The sequence below is a fragment of the Lissotriton helveticus genome, chromosome 5_1 (assembly GCF_964261635.1).
Source record: "Lissotriton helveticus chromosome 5_1, aLisHel1.1, whole genome shotgun sequence".
NCBI lineage: Eukaryota > Metazoa > Chordata > Amphibia > Caudata > Salamandridae > Lissotriton > Lissotriton helveticus.
In genome coordinates this window covers 1,639,957,495-1,639,982,338 of record NC_136065.1, presented here as the reverse complement: position 1 = coordinate 1,639,982,338, position 24,844 = coordinate 1,639,957,495, and the positions used below count along the sequence as shown (strand labels likewise).

The following is a 24,844-nucleotide window of genomic DNA, read 5'->3' as shown; positions in this document are numbered from 1 at the left end:
AAATAAAATCAGTGTAATCAAACAAATGATTATCCCTTTTGGAATTTCCTCTTAATTCCCCAGGAGAGAATTTGACAAATTGAACACCCTGACGAAGGGCGATAGGCCAGAAATGCATTGGGGATGGGCATGTTATTGATTTGTAAATAATTGTGGAAACATCAAAACCAAAAAAAGGAATAGAAATTGGCATGAAGTTCTAATTCAAATGTGCACAGATTGGATTTATTTGATTAACAGCAATGAACATATGAAGATCTTGGAGTAACAGCGAGCACATCAATAAAAGTATTCAATTAAAAAGTAGAGGTATCATTACACAAATCAGAGGAGTGTGACAAGGGATGGACACTACCCTGATCTGGGGATATGCAGTTTGTTTTGAGTCAAGGGAATTTTGTACGTTCCAACTCAGCGGTAGGGAGTTCTTAGGAGATCATCGATGCTGAAAAGATCAAAGCTCCGAAAGACTGCAGGGGGCAGGAGAACAAATCAATGGTGGGACGATCAATGCTCTGAAGGTCATTAAGGGGCAGGAGGAAAAGATTATTATGGGAGTTAACGAAGCAGTTTTATTGAACCTGCTTCGGATATCTGTGTAATCTATAGGTAACTGTAATGTGTTTACGACGTAAGTGGGTCGATGTGCTTGCCCCGGAGACACATGTGTATGCTGAGGTTTTATTCAATTGTCTGACAAAGATCTGTGGGTGAATAAACCTTCTTCACAGACATGTGTATATTCTGGACGCCACAGGTTACCGTGTTGCTTTCCGGCCACACTTCCCCTAAATCTGTCTTCTCAGTGCTTAGCTCTGTCTAAAATCAAATGGGACGTAGGGTGCCGTGTGTGCCCCCTCAACTCACCTGCGTGGCCTGCTCTCCTGTAACAGCGATGAGGCGGCTCACTCCCTTCACCAACTGGCGCTCGGAAACGATGACCACGTCCCCCACGGTGCCCATCCGCAGCAGGTGCCTGTTAGAGAGACGAAGTATAAAATGCAGGGAGTCAGGCGCAAAAAAACTGTGTATAGCAACAGCGCAAGAGGTCGTATTCAAGCGCCCCGCCTTGAACACATTGGCTGGGTTTGTTAGTGGGGTCAGGTGAGGGTATGTGCGGTACCTCCTTGCACGACTTAAGTCATCAAGGACATCCTCTGTATGATAGCTCCCTCGTGTGATGGAGAACGTGAGGCAATATTTATGCACATGACAAGGTTCAAATGTAAAAAGACTTCAGGATAAAGATGTTTAAGCATATATATATATATATTCACTGAAAAAACCTTAGGTTATAGACCATATATAGTTAGGAATTAGCATTTACAAAACCTTATTTTACTCACACAAAACCATTGAAATTCGCATATATAGTTAGTTGCACTAACTATATATCGCGCACCCGCAATCCACTGCTGATCATGTCACATATTACATCATTCATGACATGGTCAGTGACATCTCAAATGACATCACTGATTACATCACTGATGACATCACTGATGACATCTCAAATGACATCACTGATGACATCACTGATGACATCTCAAATGACATCACTGAAGACATCACTGATGACATCTCATTTGACATTACTGATCACATCACTGATGACATCATTCATGTGATAATATGATGAACCTCTTCAGACTCTAATATAACCTTAGATACACTCAGTGTAAACAGACACTCACAGACTGTCACTCATCCATGGAGTTACTCACACACCTAGTCAGTCATGCAAAGAATCAATCACACCTCCATTTCCTCAACTATACAGTTATACACACCTTACTTATTCAAACATATACTAACACATATTTACTCTCTTATACAATCCCTGATACAAGTTCACAATGATCCATACAGCCACTCACACATTCACTGGCTCTTATGCACAGTTATTTATATATGTCAACTCTCACATGTACTGTGTTTTACATATGTACTTACTTTGACATGTAGCACTGAGATATCCATTCACTCACCAATACACTCATGCACACAGTCAACCGCCCACACAGCTGTTTCCACATGCACTTTTGAACCCATACATCTAGTGAATCAACTGCTCACACATCTATGCACAGAGTCATACACCTCCCAGCCACCCACACACACACTCAGTCTCCCATACAAATACTTGGGCAACCAATCAATAACCCATATAGTTACTCATATAGCTACTGATCAACACATGCAGCAGTTTACAGAACAACAGACATAATGATGCACAAATTAAGACAGTTTAGTCACTAACCCATGCACTCAGTGAGACACATTTAATCACTCACTCATACAGTCAGTCATGCACCTACTAAATCCTTCATCCAGACACTTATACATCCACTCATTCTTCAATATGTAAGACATATTTTAACTTTACAGAAACATACAGTCACTGGATGTTGTCATCAGTTATGTCATTTGAGATGTCATCAGTGATGTCATCAGTGATGTCACTGACCATGTCATGAATGATGTAATATGTGACATGATCAGCAGTGGATTGCGGGTGCGCGATATATAGTTAGTGCAACTAACTATATATGCGAATTTCAATGGTTTTGTGTGAGTAAAATAAGGTTTTGTAAATGCTAATTCCTAACTATATATGGTCTATAACCTATGGTTTTTTCAGTGAATTTTCAAGGTTTTGTAAATGCTAATTCCTAACTATATATGGTCTATAACCTATGTTTTTTTCAGTGAATTTCAATGGTTTTTTAATAGCAAATATCAAAAGCTGTAAAATGTATTCTTCTTTTAAAGGAAAAATATATTTTATATGTATTTAATATAATTTTTTTATGTATATAAATTTTTTGAGGGAACGAATTTATCAACTATCATGCTGAAGAAGAGTGTGGGGAAAAAAAACAAAGAGGAGGACTAAGAGGAAAGAACAATCAGTTCAAAAATACAATTGCTTTAAAGCATGAAGTGCTTTTCCACACATTTACATTTAAATAACCCATATTAGAACATACAAAATATCTACAGAGGAGACGGTGTACATTGAATTTCAGACTCTTCATTGGTACCTACATGTTGGTACTTACATCACCCACACAACACAACAGCTCTATTCAGAGCTACCCTACCTCAAAGCACTCTAAAAAATTATTTTAATATTTCCCTTGGTTTTCCCCTTGTTACGCTTTCCGGAACGCTACCCGTGTTTTTTTTTACATATATGGGCCTCCTCAGCCACCCTCAGAAAACCTAGGGGGTCAGGATATGTCTCCCGTGCCCCCTTATACCCATTCCCAACATTGTTTATCCTCCATATTGTGACTAAATTCGTCCGAAACACAAGATGGCGGACTCCCGTTACGCTACCGGTGAGCTACTTGGTTCGCGTACCGGGTAGCGCTTCCACCGCGAAAAATCGAAAAAAAATTATTTTATTTTTTTGCCCCGTGGGGCCCTTTAATAGCCCCCACATCAATCCTAGGGGGTCAGGAGGGGTCTACCTTGCCCCCTTTCATTCATTTCCCCCTTCGTTTATTTCCGCCTCTTGTCTCTCGATCCTACCGAGAGACAAGATGGCGGCCGCTCCGGACTGTTTAGAATGTTGACAGTCACCGGAGAGCCAATCCGCTTCTCCTCGCGAAGTTCCGTTACGCGTACCGGGGCGCTAACCGGGACGCTGTCACAGATATATATATTTTTTTGAACGTTAATTTCTCAAAATACACTGGAGCACATATCTTGAGACCTAGCAAAGGCACATCGGGCAAACAGTCTCTACAATTTTGCCAAGTTTCATAGAAATCCATTCAGCCGTTCGAGCTAAAAGTGAGTCCAACCGACCTATGGAAAACTCAATGTTAAAAACACGTTTTGGGACCCCCTTTTTTCTCGGCCCCCACTTGACGAAACCCCCCCAAACTTTCAGGGGACGCTCAGAAACAAAATGTGCCATTTTCCTGAAAGTTTTAGCCAATTCCGTCCATCAACGCCAAAGTTATTCAACATAGAATTTTCAGAAATCCCTATTCAAAAAAATCCTAACTATATATACCTACTGGCGACCTCCAGTAGGTAATATATATATATATATATATATATATAACATTTCTATGGCAATATGAAACCCCTCATTTTGTTCCTTTTCAAATTAAATGTATTAAGTGTTACCACTTTATTCCAATCAAGATGACTTTAGGTGTGCCATACTTTTGTCATAAGTAAGACTGTTAGCGTTCTAGTTGTTCTTTAGAACACTCTGGGACATTCTGTCATAGGGCTATAGTTGGGCTACATCTGGCTGATATTTGGGCTACATTTGGGCTCTTTTGTCTCTGGTGGCCATCTTGGGAGACTGCATATCAGAATTTTTTTTAATGAAATATAAGAGGATTTGAGAAGTCACTCAAAATGTGCCCTAATTTTTCTTTCTTCAGCACTAATCATAATTTCTATGGCAAAATGAACACCCTCATTTTGTTCCTTTGCAAATTAAATGTTTTAAGTGTTAACACTTTATTCCAATCAAGATGACTTCAGGTGCGCCATACTTTTGTCATAAGTAAGACTGTTAGCGCTCTAGTTGTTCTTTAGAACACTCTGGGACATTCTGTCACTGGGCTATAGTTGGGCTACATCTGGCTGATATGTGGGCTACATTTGTTTTTTTTTGTCTCTGGTGGCCATCTTTGGGCTACATTGGGCTACATTGGGCTACATTTGGGCTCTAACATATATATAGCCCAATGTAGCCCAATATATATTTTTCAAAGTTAATTTTCGTAAAAACCACTGGAGCATATATCTTGAGACATAGCAAAGGCACATCGGGCTACCAGTCCCTACAATTTTGCCAAGTTTTGTGGAAATCCATTCAGCCGTTCGAGCTAAAAGTGAGTCCAACGGCCCTATGGAAAACTCAATGTTAAAAACACGTTTTGGGACCCCCCTTTTTTCTCGGCCCCTGCTTGACGAAACCCCCCAAACTTTCAGGGGACGCTCAGAAACAAAATGTGCCATTTTCCTGAAAATTTCAGCCAATTCCGTCCATCAACGCCAAAGTTATTCAACATAGAATTTTCAGAAATCCCTATTCAAAAAAATCCTAACTATATATACCTACTGGCAAATGCCAGTAGATAATATATATATATATATATATTACCTACTGGCGGTCGCCAGTAGGTATATATAGTTAGGATTTTTTCTCTATGGGATTTTTGAAAATTCTATGTCTAATAACTTTGGCGTTTGTGGACGGAATTGGCTGAAATTTTCAGGAAAATGGCACATTTTGTTTCTGAGCAGCCCTTGAAAATTTGGGGGGGGTTCGTCAAGGGGGGGCCGAGAAAAAAGGGGGGTCCCAAAACGTGTTTTTAACATTGAGTTTTCCATAGGGCGGTTGGCCTCACTTTTAGCCCGAATGGCTGAATGGATTTGCACGAAACTTGGCAAAATTGTAGGGACTGGTAGCCCGATGTGCCTTTTGTAGGTCTCAATATATGTGCTCCAGTGGATTTTGAGAAATTAACGTTTAAAAAAAGATATATATCTGTAACAGCGGACCTGGCAGCGTCCCAGGACGCGTACTTTACGCGCAACGGAGCTTTGTGAAGCGAAGCTGATTGGTTCTCCGGCGTCTGTCAACATTCCAAACAGTCCGTAGCGGCCGCCATCTTGTCTCTCGGTAGGATCGAGAGACAAGAGGAGGCCAAAGCGAAGGGGCAAATGACCATAAGGGGGCATAGTACATTGTCGCTCACCCCCTAGGTTTGATGTGGAGGTTTTAAAAGGGCCCCGCAGGGCAAAAAAAAATAAAAATAATAATAATCGAACAGCTGAATGGATTTGCACGAAACTTGGCAAAATTGTAGGGACTGGTAGCCCGATGTGCCTTTGCTAGATCTCAATATATGTGCTCCAGTGGATTTTGAGAAATTAACGTTCAAAAAAAGATATATATCTGTAACAGCGCACCGCTTCGCGTACTTTTCGCGTTACGGAGCTTTGCGAAGCAAAGCTGATTGGCTCTCCGGTGTCTGTAAACATTCCAAACAGTCCGTAGCGGCCGCCATCTTGTCTCTCGGTAGGATCGAACAGCTGAATGGATTTGCACGAAACTTGGCAAAATTGTAGGGACTGGTAGCCCGATGTGCCTTTGCTAGGTCTCAATATATGTGCTTCAGTGCATTTTGAGAAATTAACGTTCAGAAACAAGATATATATCTGTAACAGCGCTCCGCTTCGCGGAGATAAAATTATATGTGTATTACCTAGCTGTTGCTAACACCAGTTAGCGACGGCTAGTAGAATATAGCGACCATCTTGGGCCCCACTTTGCATGTGAGTGATATTTATCACTAATGACATGCAAAGTGGGCATGCCAAGATGTTAGCGACTGGAAACAGTCGCTAACATCGCTATCTCCTATTATCAACTTTTGGAAATATTCGAGATAAGCGCGAATATCTCCAAAAGCTACCACCTGCCCTGAGCAGTTCTTAGCCATGTTATCCAATGGGAGGTGGATAACATGGCTAAGAGCATTAGCTCGGTAATGCATGAATATCGCTGAGTTTTCAGCGATATTAATGCATTGCGGTCGTTTTTTATCGTATTTCCGATAAACCTTGATAATAGCAAGGTTTATCTGCGATAATTTCTGACGGTAAAAAAATCGTTGCTAAGCATCGTTAGGGATAAATATCGCTTAACTTTGGTAATATGCCCCAACGTCTGTTAACGTTCGATTCGAAGGAAATCAGGAAGTGTTGAAAAACATTGTCTGCGCCATCTTGTCTTTTTTCAAATGCCACACTTTTGTCGTGCACGGCAGCCATTTTAGATGCCTTGACCAGACCCACTCTGTGCACGCTGTCGATTCTTAGCATGGCTCCCCACCCTCGCAAGCATCTCCCCCAGGCAGTGGTCACCCCCGCTCTCTGTCTTATGCATGGGTAATAAACCTCCCCCCATGTGCGCTGCTCTTCCCTGAGAATCACACCCTGTGCCCGCCCGACACCTCCCTTTCGCCCTATTCACTACCGCACCCTCTGACACTCCTTTTCCTCTGTGTCCGATTGTCCAGGCTGGTCCTAGGGTATCAGCTAGCCCTGCAGATGTAGTTTATGGCCACAGCTGTAAAGAATCACCCCTCTTCAAAGGAGTTATAGTAGATCAAGGCCCACACTCGATGAGATCCGTCACAGCAGAAGCGTTGCTATTATCTGAAAACCATCCTGTATTGTGATTGGGGAGGGGACCGAGCCTGAAGCGGAAGATTCCAGGGATGACTCTTTGTACATCAAAGTTTTTACAAATATGTGTCACATTAAAAATATATAGCACTCCGACAAAGTAGTAAGATTATAAAACTTTAATAATTTATAAATATATACAAGAAAACAAAAATAGTAATAACATATAAACATTTTTAGGGAAAAACAACGAAGTAGCGGTCGGCTGTGCGAATAGTCCCAACGCAGCACAACGTCCAGATTTCCGGCGTGGGGCGTCGCGGGGGGTGGGTCATCAGTAGCAAACTGTTGTGCGAATAGTTCCAAGGCAGCAGAACGCGCCGAAATCTAGATGACACGAAAGTGATGTCTAGTAAGTTGCCACCCAGCAAATAACGGCGTGGGGCGTCGCGGGGGGTGGGTCATCAGTAGCAAACTGTTGTGCGAATAGTTCCAAGGCAGCAGAACGATGGCACCAAGGTGATGTCCAGTAAGTTGCCGCACTGGTTTTGGTATCCTACAATGCTGCTCCGAATAACGGCGTGGGGCGCCCCGGGGGAGGCGGCGTGAACGGGCCTCTCCAGGTGGAGTGTCATCTGTTGTAGTGGGGCGCCCCTTTACGTTTCAGTTGCCATTCCGTCCGTTTTTGGTCCACTGTGTCAAAAGCCGCAATTCAGCTGAGTTGCGCCCACTCTTGCGGTGCAGCGATAGGCGGCTGTCACAGGACTCTCAAAATGGCGGCAGGCTGTTTCCTTTTTGGGCCTGGTCCACTGAAATGGCCCTGGGACACCTTGGAAATCGGACGCTTGTCTGCTAGGTCTTGGACCCCATTCTCGAAAGCGTCCCCTCCGCCTTGAGAATTCATCAAAAGTTTTGGGGGCTCCGACTCCTGCAGGCTTCTGGTGGGGAGCGGCTGCCATGATTGCTCGCGGAATGACCACGACTGAGCTACGAGATGGTGGTGCTCTCATGCTGACGCCAGCTTCAGTCTGAAACATCCAGAAACAAGGTGGGGCTTTCATCGTTTGGGGAAAAAAAAAAGTTTTCATCCAATGAAAAGTGTTGTTTTTAGGTCACATGATCAAGCCTTCCATCATTAGGAAACCAAAAGTAAAATGAACCAATGAAAAGTTTTATAAACAAGTCACATGACCTGTTATGCGGCATAGGGTGTAAAATGCGGAGAAAATACGTTGGCACGTGAGGCGGCGTCAGTAGCGGACCGATGTGCGAATAGGCCGAAGGCAACACAACGCGCCAAGATCCGGATGGCACCGAGGTGGTGTCCAGCAAGTTGCAGCACTGGTGTGGCCATCCTACAATGCTGAAAGTCGGCGTGGGGCGCCCCGTTGGCCTGTGAGTTTGCGTCAGTAGCGGACCGATGTGCGAATAGGCCGAAGGCAGCACAACGCGCCAAGATCCGGATGGCACCGAGGTGGTGTCTAGTAAGTTGCCGCACTGGTGTGGCCATCCAACAATGCTGAAAGTCGGCGTGGGGCGCCCCGTTGGCCTGTGAGTTTGCGTCAGTAGCGGACCGATGTGCGAATAGGCCGAAGGCAGCACAACGCGCCAAGATCCGGATGGCACCGAGGTGGTGTCTAGTAAGTTGCCGCACTGGTGTGGCCATCCTACAATGCTGAAAGTCGGCGTGGGGCGCCCCGTTGGACTGTGAGATGGCGTCAGTAGCGGACCGATGTGTGAATGGGGCCGAAGGCAGCGCAACAATATTTTCGGAATAGAAGACACCACTAGGCGCTGAGATTCCAAGATCCGGATGGCACCGAGGTGGTGTGTAGCAAGTTGCCGCACTGGTGTGGCCATCCTACAATGCTGAAAGTCGGCGTGGGGCGCCCCGTTGGCCTGTGAGTTTGCGTCAGTAGCGGACCGATGTGCGAATAGGCCGAAGGCAGCACAACGCGCCAAGATCCGGATGGCACCGAGGTGGTGTCTAGTAAGTTGTCGCACTTCTGTGGCCATCCTACAATGTTGAAAGTCGGCGTGGGGCGCCCCGTTGGCCTGTGAGATGGCGTCAGTAGCGGACCGATGTGCGAATGGGGCCAAAGGCAGCGCAACAATATTTTCTGATTTGAAGACACCAAAAGGCGCTGAGATGCCAAGATCTGGATGGCACCGAGGTGGTGTCTAGCAAGTTGTGGCACTGGTGTGGCCATCGTACAATGGTAAAAGTCGGCGTGGGGCGCCCTGTTGGCCTGTGAGATGGTGTCAGTAGCGGACTGATGTGTGAATGGGGCCAAAGGCAGCGCAACAATATTTTCTACAATATTTTCGGAGTAGAAGACACCACAAGGCGCTGAGATGCCAAGATCCGGATGGCACCGAGGTGATGTCTAAGTTGCGGACCGATGTGCGAATGGGGCCAAAGGCAGCTCAACAATATTTTCTGAAGAGAATACACCACAAGGCGCTGAGATGCCAAGATCCGGATGGCACCGAGGTGATGTCTAAGTTGCGGACCGATGTGCGAATGGGGCCAAAGGTAGCGTAACAAGATTTTCTGTATGGAAGATACCACTAGGCGTTGAGATGCCAAGATTCGGATGGCACCGAGGTGATGTCTAGCAAGTTGTGCCACTGGTGTGGCCATCGTACAATGGTAAAAGTCGGCGTGGGGCGCCCTATTGGCCTGTGAGATGGTGTCAGTAGCGGACTGATGTGCGAATGGGGCCAAAGGCAGCGCAACAATATTTTCTGACTGACACCACAAGGCGCTGAGATGCCAAGATCCGGATGGCACCGAGGTGATGTCTAAGTTGCGGACTGATGTGCGAATGGGGCCAAAGGCAGCGTAACAATATTTTCTGTATGGAAGATACCACTAGGCGTTGAGATGCCAAGATTCGGATGGCACCGAGGTGATGTCTAGCAAGTTGGTGTGGTCATCCTACAATGCTGAAACTCGGCGTGGGTCACCCCATTAGCCTGTGAGATGGCGTCAGTAGCGGACCGATGTGCGAATAGGCCGAAGGCAGCACAACGCGCCAAGATCCGGATGTCACCGTGGTGGTTTCATAGTTGAGAGGCACTTCATCTGCAGTGGGGCGCCGAGATCCGGATGGCACCGAGGTGATGTCTAGCAAGTTGCTGTACTGGTGTGGTCATCCTACAATGCTGAAATGTAGTGGGGCGCCCATTTACCGTTTCAGTTGCCATTCAGCTGAGTTTCGGCTGCTCTTGATGCTACAGCGACAGGCGGCTGCAAGAGGACTCTCAAAATGGCGGCCTGTTCTTTGGATTTGGGCCTGGTCCACTAAAATGGCCCTGGGACACCTTAGAACTTGGACGCTCGATTTTTTTTTCCTTTCCTGTACATGCAAAAAAAGGTAAATGCCCGGTACGTTACACGCTTCATCTGCCACGATGAACTCTCCAGAGGAACCGAAAAAAAATATAGTTGTGGTAACTATACCATGCATCGTCATATGGAGAGGTGGCACCAATTAATTATAGTGCTGCATAAAAGAGAGATTTGGAGGAGAACCCCTGACCTGCTAGTACATTCATCAAAGAAGTGGCACTGAGAGCTTCAGAGGCAAGGGAAACGGTCCCAAATATTTAGAAGAACTTTGGAAAGATTAAAATGACATGTTTAGATTGTGGTAAATTAATTTCATGTGGACAGATGAGTGTTACTCTAATAAATACAGCATATGAACATCATCATAGTCGATGGTTGGTAGAGACATTTTGACTATATCCTGGACCTGCCCGTCCTCGCCCAAAATGGCGCCGGAATAAATGGGACTCGTAACTCCTTGTTGTGTACTGGTTGCAGAACCTTGAAATCACGAGATACGTATGCAGTTTTGAAGCACATGGCGGGCGGGGACGAGAATTGATTGAATATTTCGACATCCCTATTGATATTAAGTTCTGATGTGTTATTGATTACTGTACTGTTGAAAGTTCGAATTAACGTCACCCATGGTACTTGCCCGCAAATGTATATCTAGATAATTTTATTGTAACTGGCCCTGTCGTATTTTAATTATAAAATGTACGTCCACCGATTCCGTAACTGTTAGACACCTTAGTTCTTGCAACCTAATGGCCCGCCCGTTACGTTCCTCTACAGTGTAAATGTCTATTCATCATATACGATTACAGTTTGCTCCGTGGCAGGCCCACGTGGTTATAGGCTCGTATTTGTATAATGAAATTTTCACAATAAAGGTTTTTAAAAGAAAACATGGTAGTAGTATAAACATTGGTAAAGTTTTTAATAATAGTCACTGTTTTAGAATCATTAAAAGGCAAGTGAAATAAAGCAGACCAATTACATGAAGGGTAAAAGGTATAATACGAAGGAACGCAGTAAAGATAAATGGTCAAGGGCTGTTGTGTTTTCTATTCCTGCAACATAAAGTGATCGATAAGAATCTCATATTCAGGCGTATCGGCGACTAAGACAGCAGGTCGACCCTCTTTTGCTCAACGGCTCCGTCATGGGACGAAGAAACGCTCTTTTTCTCGAAAAAAGAATATATTTTACTTGCAGGACAGTTGTAAAATTTCCGGGAAAGTACATTAGCCTGGAATATTATAACATATATTTAAGAAAAAATAATGTTCGGAAGTAATTAAAAGCGTAATTTTTAGGTGATATGACCAAGGCTTTCATCATTAGAATAAGAAAAGTAAAATGAACCAATGAAAAGTTTTATTAACAAGTCACATGACTTGTTATGCTTACGTTACGCGCTGCGCGCCCCGGATGACTTCCGGATGCGCTAACGCGGCGCGTCATATGACGCATTACGCGACAACGCAGGTCCAGAATATAGTCAAAATGTCTCCACCAACCAGCGGTCGAAACACAACCCCTTTCAGCAGGCTAAATAGTTCTGTTAAATGACAACAGAAGGGACAGGCAACAAGAACCATCAGTCAAAGAGGGGAGGGCTAGTTCTTCTCTACCGGGTTACATTGGGGCGCTACCGGAACTGATCGAATTGGTAGTCTACAGTGTTTCTGGATGTTTCAGACTGAAGCTGGGGTTAGCATGAGAGCACCACCATTTCGTAGCTCCGTTGTGGCCATTCCGCAACCAATCATGGCAGCCGCTCTTTATCGTTATTTTGGGCGGGGTGGGTGGCGGAGCCGAGCTGTTTTGCAGCCATCATTGTGTGGAGTTCAGTTCATCTCACTAGTTTTGTATTTGTCATGAGGGGTTGTTCCTAATGTTTCTATTTTAGCGAGGTCAAAAAGAGATCCCATTAGTGGCCTACTGATTTTGCTCGATTCCTTTTCTTTTTTTTTACACGATTTTTCGTTATCTGCAAAGACTAAACAGAGTATTGCGACTCTGTGTTTGTTTGTAAATAGAGAATGAACCAAAGAGAACTAATTCTAAAACAGTAAATACTTGGATAACAATCAATCAAATGGAGAGAGAAGCAGGCACGACGGATTACAACGGGGGCAAAGGCCTGCGTTAACTACCTTTCACTATCTGCAAAGAGAGAGTACTCCTAATAGAAATGAGGGGGGGGGCACCATTCAAAGCAGATCAGTGTGCATAAACACGAAAATGTTTTCACTTACCACGTACTTGACATTCGACAGCTTATGATATTTGCTATTAAAAAAACATTGAAATTCACTGAAAAAACCATAGGTTATAGACCATATATAGTTAGGAATTAGCATTTACAAAACCTTGAAAATTCACTGAAAAAACCATAGGTTATAGACCATATATAGTTAGGAATTAGCATTTAACCACTTGGCTGCTAAGGGTGTTGGTTGAGCTCCATTGACTTTCCATTGAAATCAATGGAAAGTCCATGACGAGTTACCCTTGTCATTAGCGCTGAAGGGGTTAAAAAACCTTATTTTACTCACACAAAACCATTGAAATTCCATATATAGTTAGTTGCACTAACTATATATCGCGCACCCGCAATCCACTGCTGATCATGTCACATATTACATCATTCATGACATGGTCAGTGACATCACTGATGACATCACTGATGACATCTCAAATGACATCACTGATGACATCACTGATGACATCTCATTTGACATCATTCTTGTGCTAATACGATAAACCTCTTCAGACTCTAATATAACCTTAGATACACTCAGTGTATACAGACACTCACACACTGCCACTCATCCATGGAGTTACTCACACACCCAGTCAGTCATGCAAAGAAACAATCTCACCTCCATTTCTTCAACTATACAGTTAAACACACCTTACTTATTGAAACATATACTAACACATATTTACTCTCTTATACAATCCCTGATACAAGTTCACAATGATCGATACAACCACTCACTCATTCAGTGGCTCTCATGCACAGTTATTTATATATGCCAACTCTCACATGTACTGTGTTTTACATATGTACTTACTATGACATGTAGCATTGAGATATCCATTCACTCATCAATACACTCATGCACACAGTCAACTGCCCATGTAGCTGTTTCCACATGCACTCTTGAACTCATACACCTAGTGAATAAACTGCTCACACATCTATGCATAGAGTCACACACCTTCCAGCCACCCCCACACAAACTCAATCTGCCATAGAAATACTTGGGCAACCAATTAATAACACATATAGCCTCTCGTATAGCTAATGATCAACACATGCAGCAGTTTACAGAACAACAGACATAATGATGCACAAATTAAGACAGTTTAGTCACTAACCCATGCACTCAGTGAGACACATTTAATCACTCACTCATACATTCAGTCATGCACCTACTAAATCCTTCGTCCAGACACTTATACATCTACTCATTCTTCAATATGTAAAACATATTTAAACTTTACAGAAACACACAGTCACTGGATGACGTCATCAGTGATCTCATCAGTGATGTCATTTGAGATGTCATCAGTGATGTCATCAGTGATGTCACTGACCATGTCATGAATGATGTAATATGTGACATGATCAGCAGTGGATTGCGGGTGCGCGATATATAGTTAGTGCAACTAACTATATATGGAATTTCAATGGTTTTGTGTGAGTAAAATAAGGTTTTTTAAATGCTAATTCCTAACTATATATGGTCTATAACCTATGGTTTTTTCAGTGAATATATATATATATATATATATGAATATATATATATCTATATAAATATATATATCTATATAAATATATATATCTATATAAATATATATATAAATATATATATATATATATATATATATATATATATATATATATATATATATATATATATATATATATATATATATATATATTCACTGAAAAAAACCATAGGTTTATGTAGGAAGGTGGCTACCTGACTATGGTTACCCCGGATTTTTTGCCTGTGTTTAGCTGGTTTTTTGACTTAGTTGACCTTCGATGAGGGAAGGCGTTTTGAACATTCATATCGGCTTGGTTCTGCCGAAGAGTAAACGCACCGCCACAAGAGCACCAACGCTCTCCCAACGGAACCAAAGTGTTGAACCGACAAAACGGACCGGGAGAGAGGTGCCGCCGAGGACTGGACCTCGGTATTGGTCCCCAGTCAGCTTGAAAAGTGGGCTGACACGGGGCAACTTCAAGCCAGCAAAATTGGTTATTTGGACAGCAAGATCAATTCACCGCCCACTGGAGGGTTTTAAAACATTAAACAGCCGTCGGAACCACAGGCTCCATAATGCAACATCAAAGGGGAATGTTTTCCGTATTGAAATTCCATCGAAGGAAATGTAGCAAAAACATCAATTGAACTGTGGAACCCACGGACTGGAGCTTAGGTGCAGGACACAACTTTGAAAAAGTTTCCAGGTGAAACGAAACGCGTCAGTAAAGTCCCGAATCATGCTGTTCCTTTAATTAAAATGGTTATATAATGAAGTCACGTGTGCGACTCAGCTTCTTTCGATGAGGGAAGGCGTTTTGAACATTCATTGACTTAGTTGACCTGGTTCCCTGCTAATCAGGGCCCCAGCCCATCTGCTCTCTCTGTAGAATGGATTCCATGTACCCTAGGTACCTACCACAATTGGAAATGGACTCCTTGTCAGCCCCTGTATAATGCACTATAGGTGCCCAGGGCATAGGGGCCACCAAGGCCTACCAGGGGCTGCAGCATATCTTTTGCCACCCCTGGCTGGTTCTTAAATTGACACAACTGGCTGATCACTCAGCTGGGGTAAGGTGGTGTAAGCACCCCTTGCTTAGATATAGTATACCTATATCTAAACCTATATCTGGACACATGTAAACCTGTGAGCCACTCCTATGGAAGGTCTCATCAATCCTGGAGGCAGAGTGCGTGGTTTTATGTGAGATGGAGCTCTAGCATGAGCTGAGCCTGTCTGCAGCTGTCGGGAACAACTCCCTAAGCTGTTTCAGGATAATGCCATACCATATACTCTTAAGTGCCTTATAATCCTCGCGGTTAAATAGCAACTTTGGTTTGGCTTTATCAAAACATGTCGTGTAAGGTGTCATACAATTTGGAATACTATCCCCTCGCCAGTTCTGGCGACGGGGATAGCATTCCACCCCTCTAGAGGGGTAAGACATGTTCCTTTACTGTAATGCGGTTAATTTCTCCAAAGACCTTAGATCCACAAAATGGATGCCTCTGCCACAGACAAATGTCTGGACCCCTGCAGCTGACCGAAACTCGGCCAAATGGGTCCTGGACAAAGGGTTTCCTGTCACAGGAGGGTGTCACCGCCCTCCAGACAGGAGATAGTGGATTGTAGCAGGGAGGTCTGAAAGAAACCAGACACTGCCTGGGGCGCACAAGGCTGCCCCTTGCATAATCCGGCCAAACCGGTTCTGGGGCACTCCAGCCCTCGTGCCAGGGCGGCCTGGATCAAAGGAAAGGGGTGTATCCACCCCCTTCCTGGGTCCCACCCATAGGGGGGACCTAGCAGGTAATCACGCCCCCCAGATTGGAATAAGAGTGGGAGCAGTGCCAATGCACATCAGATTTCCTGGAAGAAACATTAGAAACGAAACTCTGGACCCTTGGACCTCCATCTCAACGTGGAAGCCCGAAGAATCTCCCTTGTGGTCAAGGAGTGACCACCCTGCAGCAGCAGGCACCATCCAGCCCTCGACGTCTACTTAGTTGCAGTTCCCGCCGGAACTCGAGCGACTGAGATCGACGAGATCAAGCTTGCCTGCCTTCCAACAGCCCGATCCACAGTCCCTGCAGAGCTGAGACCCGTGGAGGCGACCGGAAGCGTGGGGCACGCCATCTTGAATTGACCACGAGACGCTGACCGTGCAGCCCACGAGTGACCCTCGAAGCTGTGCACCGGGGTTTGAGAAGCCCCCACCCTGAGCTACTCCTGAGCCGAAGTTCAGCCCTCCACACTCGACGAGTGCTGCGTGGGGCCCTTCTGCTCCATTTGGCTCAACGCGTTGGCCCGGTCACTTGCCAGCCGGCTAGTGGTCCCTGTGCCGACGAAACTACAAAGAAGACTCGTGAATCTGGTTGCTCCAGATCCACACCAGCTCCCCTGAAAAGGAGCCCTGACTCTGACCTTCCTGGTCCGAGTGAGAAGCAATCTTCCGATCCCGCGTGGATTGTTCTTGCCAAGTGTTGTTTGCTCCAAACTTGAAGCCGACTGCACCGACGGTGAGAGCCTGCGTGGGACAGATCGTGACCTGCTCCTGGACGTCGCAGATGCCCCAGAGCCCACGTGACAGCGGAGAGAAGCTCCTCGACGACCACCTGATTGCGCCCGACATTGCCTGGTTCCGTCCTGGTTTCACCCTGGTCACTGCTGAGTGACCCAGACTCTGTCCCCTCTGCTTTCAGGTACCCTTCGACTTGAGTCCACCCTTGGACTCCACCGGACACTTCATCTTCAACCCGCCTGCAGCCCTTTCAGCTTCAAGCACCAAGAGCCTGCGTGTCAAAACCCGACGCCACTTCGACCCTGTGCACCCACTTCCTGTGGGTGAGGTAACTTTGCTCCGCCGGTGTTCCCACACTGGTGCACATCTCTAGGGTCTGTGTGTTAAGTTTTGTTCCTCTAGGTCCAGTGGAAGTGTCCTTAAACTTTAACTTTATGACTTTTACGCACCATTGGTTAACATTGGTGCATGCGTGCGCTTTCCGCACATCTCCCGAATCCCGAGGGCCATTCCCGACTTCAGCATTGCTTGTCCTGACTGCTCCCAGCGATTCCCTAGGCCCTAGGCCTAACCACTGCTCGAGTGGCGTCTCTTATACCACTTGTTTAGTATATGGTTTGAGTGGCCACCCGCCCTCATCCATAATTGTGCAACTTGTATGTTTAAACAGTGCTTTTGATTTAACGCTTGTGCCCCTTTATTCATAAAGAATACTGGGGATTGTTTTTAGTAATAAACACATATATTTTTATAATATATACTTGTGTGGTGTCCTTTCATTTGATATTACAGGATTGTATGTGGTAAAACAGCTCGCTTAACACGACCTCTTAAGTTAAGCCTTTAGGCTGCTTAGTCCATGCTACCCCTAGGATAGCTTGTCTAATAAGGTTGACTTACAACCAGACACCATACGGGATTGTTTGGTCTGATAATAGGTGGTTCCAGAATTGGAAACATCACCTATCAGGCCAACTTCTCACAGTTTCACACCAGTTATAGTTAGGAATTAGCATTTAAAAAACCTATTAAATTCACTGAAAAAACCATAGGTTTTACACCAGTTATAGTTAGCTGGATATTTTACTCGCATAAAACCATTGAAATTCCCACGTTATAGTTAGTTGGACTCACTATAACTTGCGCGTGCAATGCACTGCTGATGACGTCACATATTACATCACTCATGACATAGTCAGTGACATCACTCATGACATCACTGATGACACCATCCAGTGAATGTGTGTCTTTTTAAAAAATAAATATGTGTTATATATGTATATGTAAAAGTTGATGGAAGACTAAATGTTTAAATAAGGGTTTAAAAAAATTGATTGGTTCACTGGCTTATTAAGTGTATTTTAGTGTATACATATATTAGTGAGTAATGTTTAAATATTTAAATATAAGGATTAGTGTTTCACTTTGTGTATAAGTGGCTGCATGGGTTGGTGAGTAGCTACATGTGTATGTATATGGGTTATTAGATGTTTTTTTAATATCAATATGAGTGTCTATATGTTTGGTGGGGGTATCACTTAGAACATAGATGCATGAGTGACTGACTCTCTGTTGGTATGTGTTTTGAAAACAGCATATATGCAGGACTGTATGGGTGGATGACTGTGTATATGTGTGTGTTACTGACTGAATGACTGTCTCACTAGTGTCTTTATCAGTAACTACATATGTTTTAATGTAGTATATGTGAGTATTGATGTATATAAGTGAGTATATGTGAGAGTAAGGGATTGTAAGAGTTCCTGTTTAAATAAATATGTGTTTCTATAAGTGATTGTTTAAGAGAGTAAGTATGTGTATGTTTTCTTAAAAGTAAGGTGGTAGTGTGTGTATAGCTGTATATGCAAATAAATGGATGTTCAATAGTTTATTTGCATTTGTGAGTATGTGTGAGAGTATCTTTTGGATGACTGTCAGTGTGTAACAGGATATATAGGTGTATCACTACATATGATGCGTCAGTATATGTATGAGTGACTATATTGAACTGTTGGTGAATGAGTGCATGTGTATATAGATGGTGGAATTATTGAATTGGTTGTTGTAAGTGATATGGCTATCCCCATTTTTTTGTAAATTTTAGTTTCTATTTTTGAATATTTGTTTCAAGGGTTACATTACAGTGAAAGGAGGTCTGTCACTCTGTCACAAGGATGGTGTCCTCAGTGATGTCATGAGTGATGTCACTGACCATGTCATGAGTGATGTAATATGTGACGTCATCAGCAGTGCATTGCACGCGCAAGTTATAGTGAGTCCAACTAACTATAACGTGGGAATTTCAAGGGTTTTATGCGAGTAAAATTTCCAGCTAACTATAACTGATGTAAAACCTATGGTTTTTTCAGTGAATTTAATAGGTTTTTTAAATGCTAATTCCTAACTATAACTGGTGTGAAACCTATGGTTTTTTCAGTGAATTTCAATGGTTTTTTAATAGCTAATCTGTATAGGTATGAAAAGTAATATTTTTTATAACGAATTTTATGTTGTATAAATATGTAAAAAAAAAAAAATATTATTATTTTTTTTAAATATTTTTTGCCTGAGCGCTCCCTGGGCGCGTACCGGTGAACGCACGGGTAAGCGCAATGTTACGGCGCGCCCCGGGGCGCGTACCGGGGAGCGTCCCGTTAGCGCTATTCTCGCGAACGAAAACAACATCGTGACGTTTCGCGTAAACGCGTGATGCGTCATATGACGCACTGCGTAAGTGCACCCGGAAGCACACGAGCGCATACGATCGCGCAACGTCCTGACGCGCTTACGCGACGCGACCTCGGGCGCGCCCCGTGGCGCGTAGCGTAAGCGCGTCGGGTCATGTGACCTCAAAATAACACTTTTGATTGGTTCACAAGAGTTTTGTTTTCCAAATAATGAAAGACCCTTCCTTTTTCCTTATTCTCACTTTGTTGTTTGAGTGAAGAAGACCTGCATTAATTCTGTGAGAAATGGCTTCATTAATAGCAGCTGCAGGTGCATCTGCACCACCACCACCTCCACCACCACCACAAGGATCACCACAAGACTACATTGTTGGTCAAGAAGAAGAGGAGGACGAAGAGGAGGAGGAGGAGAGGCACTTTCTGCGTGAGGACAATCCCCCATACAGACCCAAGGAACATTTTATTTGGCAGTTTTACAAGATGCCAAGGGGTGCAAAAAAAGTGAATGCAGCTAAGGTGACTTGCCTCATCTGTGGCGCAGAACTGTCAAGAGGGAACCCAAAGAAGAAGTACTCTTTTGGGAACCACATATGATCCGACATATGCAGAGGAAGCACCCGATCAATTATTCGGCAGCAGAGGTCAGGGAACTGACCAGGAACCCTCCCCATCCTTCTTCTTCTAGCGCCTCCAATCAACCTACTCCATCGGGTGAAGAGGCTAGGGAGATGGTCCCTAATGTACAAATCAAGTTTGCAAAATTTTAATTTGTTTGCATATATTGCAACAAAACAATTTCATATGGTGAGCAAAGCATCACTTTACTCAATCGAGCTGCAGACAACCATCACTGCAGCAAGCAACTTTAATTTTTTTTTTTTTTTTTTGCTCCAGTTGAGCTGTTTGCAATTCCCTGTGTTTTGTTTGACCCCAGAAAAACTACAAAAAAAATATAAAATTGTTCAGAAAAGCCAAAAAAATAAAAAATGTTCAAAAAAACAATAAAAAAATATAAAACAACAAAAATAAAAAAACAGTTCTTTTTAGAATATATATATTACCTACTGGCGGTCGCCAGTAGGTATATATAGTTAGGATTTTTTCTCTATGGGTTTTTTGAAAATTCTATGTCTAATAACTTTGGCGTTTGGGGACGGAATTGGCTGAAATTTTCAGGAAAATGGCACATTTTGTTTCTGAGCAGCCCCTGAAAATTTTGGGGGGGTTCGTCAAGGGGGGGCCGAGAAAAAAGGGGGGTCCCAAAACGCGTTTTTCCCATGTTAATTTCCATAGGGCGGTTGGCCTCACTTTTAGCCCGAACGGCTGAATGGATTTGCACGAAACTTGGCAAAATTGTAGGGACTGGTAGCCCGATGTGCCTTTTGTAGGTCTCAATATATGTGCTCCAGTGGATTTTGAGAAATTAACGTTTAAAAAAAGATATATATCTGTAACAGCGGACCGGGCAGCGCTCTGGTTCGCGGACTTTTCGCGCAACGGAGCTTTGTGAAGCGAAGCTGATTGGTTCTCCGGCGTCTGTCAACATTCCAAACAGTCCGTAGCGGCCGCCATCTTGTCTCTCGGTAGGATCGAGAGACAAGAGGAGGTCAAAACAAAGGGGGAAATAACTATAAGGGGGCATAGTAGATCCTCGCTGACCCCCTAGGTTTGATGTGGAGGTTTTAAAAGGGCCCCGCGGGGCAAAAAAAAAAAATAATAATAATAATCGAACGGCTGAATGGATTTGCACGAAACTTGGCAAAATATTAGGGACTGGTAGCCCGATGTGCCTTTGCTAGGTCTCAATATATGTGCTCCAGTGGATTTTGAGAAATTAACGTTCAAAAAAAGATATATATCTGTAACAGCGCTCCGCTTCGCGTAACGGAGGTTTGCGAAGCTGATTGGTCATTCTGTCACTGGGCTATAGTTGGGCTACATCTGGCTGATATTTGGGCTACATTTGTTTTTTTGTGTGTCTGGCGGCCATCTTTGGGCTACATTGGGCTACATTGGGCTTCATTGGGCTACATTCGGCTAATTAGCAAATAGCTCATCGCAAACTAGGAATGGTAAAGAATCGCTATTTATTCCTTAAAGTTCGCTATTTAGGAAATGCAAAAAACTTTGATGATACATATGGCGGTTCATCTCTAACAAGATAAGAAGCATAGGGATACATTTATGATGACTGGCGCATCACCAGGGATGTGTTAGTCATTCTGTGCCGCTGTTCCGTCACCTATGGTGTGCTGCATTTACAATGCGGCGCATCATGGGGCAAAAACAGCACAGATGCGTGATGTATCTGTGCCGTAAAGGTGGCGCATTGCTGGAGTTGTATCGCAAGTGTGATGAAGCTCCAGCAAGGGTCGGGGTGCCCCTGTCGCAGGGTTTCTGTTCTCACACAGAACTGTGGACAGAGGATTGGAACCTCGGCGAATGCATTGCTGGAGTTGTATCGCAAGTGTGATGAAGCTCCAGCAAGGGTCGGGGGTGCCCCTGTCGCAGGGTTTCTGTTCTCACACAGAACTGTGGACAGAGGATTGGAACCTCGGCGAATTAGGGTGTCCCAAAACTCACGTTAGTAATCAAAAACTCCTTAGCAAGCTAGGTACAGTGTCACATTGGATATAACAAACTCTCAAGGTTTAGACAATCCAGAATATGAACTTATAGTACCTCAGGATACGTGGAACTCATGAACAGTCGGTCGTTATAGATTTCTTAGAAACCAGAACATGGAGTTAAGAAGAACAGATGTGTATTTGAAATGTTTATTTACTAATGCCGTCTTCTCAGGCGTAGTACCTTAGATAATAAAAGTACACATATTATCAGTAGCAAAATTACCAGCATAGTTACTAGTACATAAAAAGTGAATGGTGATAGTATGTTAACATGCTGTAAATGAATAAGAGTTAGCAACACTTATAAGCAGCCGCGGGCCGTGGAGGGAGTTACGGTGAGGCAGGGAGGCGGGGAGGGGGAGAAGCAGGGTGGAGAATACAAGTACACATATTATCAGTAGCAAAATTACCAGCATAGTTACTAGTACATAAAAAGCGAATGGTGACAGTATGTTAACATGCTGTAAATGAATAAGAGTTAGCAACACTTATAAGCAGCCGCGGGCCGTGGAGGGAGTTACGGTGGGGCAGGGAGGCGGGGAGGGGGAGGGGCAAGGTAGAGAGGGCTCCACCCTGCTTCTCCCCCTCCCCGCCTCCCTGCCCCATCGTAACTCCCTCCACGGCCCGCGGCTGCTTATATCTCACCCTCCCTAATACACATATTATATTATTTGCTAAGAAGGTCTCTTTGTGTTGGTTTAGGGCGTGCCCATACTTTAGTGTCTTAGATTTGAAGGAATCACATCAGCATACACCAGCTCTCTCTTCATGTGAACCGCATCAACTGTTGTGTATGTGTGTTCGGCAAAGCAATATAAAACCCGCCTCATGCCCAGAATTGGCAGAAGTTGCACTTATGTTATGAGTATGAAGTCGTGGAGATCAGACCTCATAACAATTCTGTATCGTGTTGTTCTTGAAACTTTAGCACTCGCTGTACAGATATAGTTTAACAAGTAAAGCAGATAGTAGACCAATAACATATTATTCTCATGTAAACCACGATGAACTACTAGGTGGAAAGCTAAAGCAACAACTAAGTGTCGTGTGCAGAAGTTGCAAAAAAGGAAAAATGGCGTTTAAACCGGTAATGAGCCCATGCTAACTTAACACGGTGTAAAGATATCCAGGACCTAGATGACACCTCCTCATGATCCGGAAACGAACTGAATAAGATAATAGAAGTGCCATCTCATGAGAGCAGATTGCAAGTTTATATGTGGACGGTCCGCAAGGTAAAGCATTAAAAACTAGGAAAATGTAATGCTAAAGAAAAATAAAACAGCCAAGTACTTTATCGAGTCTTAAGCCAATAGGCAAGGTAAATAATAAAAACTTGACAAATAAGTCAATGAATTGTCAATGAAATGCTAGTACTCAGCATATCAAACATGAAAAAGGTCTATGACATAACTGTGTATGCAAAATAAGCTGCAACAGCCTCCAATAGGAAGTCACCGTCTTCATCCGAAAACAGTTCAGCCATCCAATTTAAAAGCGGAAAAGAACATACGTGCTCTCCCAGCACCGGATCCTCTATCACCATCAGAGGACAGCTCGGTGGGTTTTCAAGAAAGCTCTGTTCCAAGAAAGACTGTGCTGCCGCCAGTAAATTCCAGGGACCAAGTAGTCCATGCATCAATGCCACAGCCATAATCCTTTCGCCAGGACAAACCAACTCGTGAGTAATGATAGGAGTCATCAGCTGATTAAAGTCGACGTCAGGAGAAACCGGTCCGCAGAGACACAAATCAATGGCCCAATCGAAATCACAGGTCAGGCAGTGAAATACAGGCTGGACACAGGTGAAGTAGGAGAATCGAAAAGATAATCCATATGCCGTGCTTAATATCGCCAACGGCATTGTGCCATAATATTCTAGCATGCGATTGCGGAACAGTGTCAGCAGCTGCAGGGTGGGAGGTTGCATAGGAGGGACATCCATATTTAAAAATGTAAAAAAGCACAAGAGCGTCCGCTGGTAATGCAAGTAAAAATGCCAATCCACGAACCAGAGTGCAGAAAATAGAATGAAAGGAAGCAGGGATGACTCCAAAGATTTTCTCAAATGAAGTCACGAGACCACTGGTAACAACTTTAAAAAAGTGCGCCAGGGACTTTGTGGAGGATGCGTTAAAGATAGTCGGAAACATGTTGCTGAAATTGAAAGGCAAATCTTAATTGAAAAGGGTGTGCACCTCTGTACGGGTGTTCGCTATGTGAAGTACGAAAGTTTCACGGGCCGAACTCAAGGCCACCTCTCTCTGAGACAAAAGAGCTCTTATTCTTGTCATGCCGTTGAAACGTGTCCCAAGGTTGGTATTTGTGGCCAGATTGAAAACTCCCTATGTTCATGTGTGGGAGGAAATAGAACATTTCTGCAGCAAATAACCCGTTCACTTACTGTTACGATAAAAGGAATACTTTTAATTAACTCAGAACAATCTTCATTATTGAGCATCAAATAACTACCATTTTCCAACAACTTGAACGTGGGGATGATAGCAGGAACTGGCGTGCCTTGCAACACGCAAGCCATATTTGGTCGGTGTTTGTTGCATGAACCGTGTAACTGTATGTGCCTACACATTAGTGAATGATCTGGCGTCTCAGTGCATTCCTCTCCATTCAGATAAACTTCTTGATCATCTTTGCAACATCTGTATGTGTATGGAAGCGACCAGACCTCATGAAGAAAAGCACTACCTAA

General features: G+C 43.8%; 1 pseudogene across 1 annotated transcript in view; it reads right to left on the bottom strand.

The window, feature by feature from the left end:
• Window positions 1-24,844, bottom strand: part of LOC144755677 (alanine--tRNA ligase, mitochondrial-like) — a 191,697-nt pseudogene that overhangs the window by 53,505 nt on the left and 113,348 nt on the right. Inside the window, exon 17 of the transcript XR_013594951.1 lies at window positions 868-976. The product of XR_013594951.1 is annotated as an alanine--tRNA ligase, mitochondrial-like (transcript). The remainder of the gene's footprint in view (window positions 1-867; window positions 977-24,844) is intronic.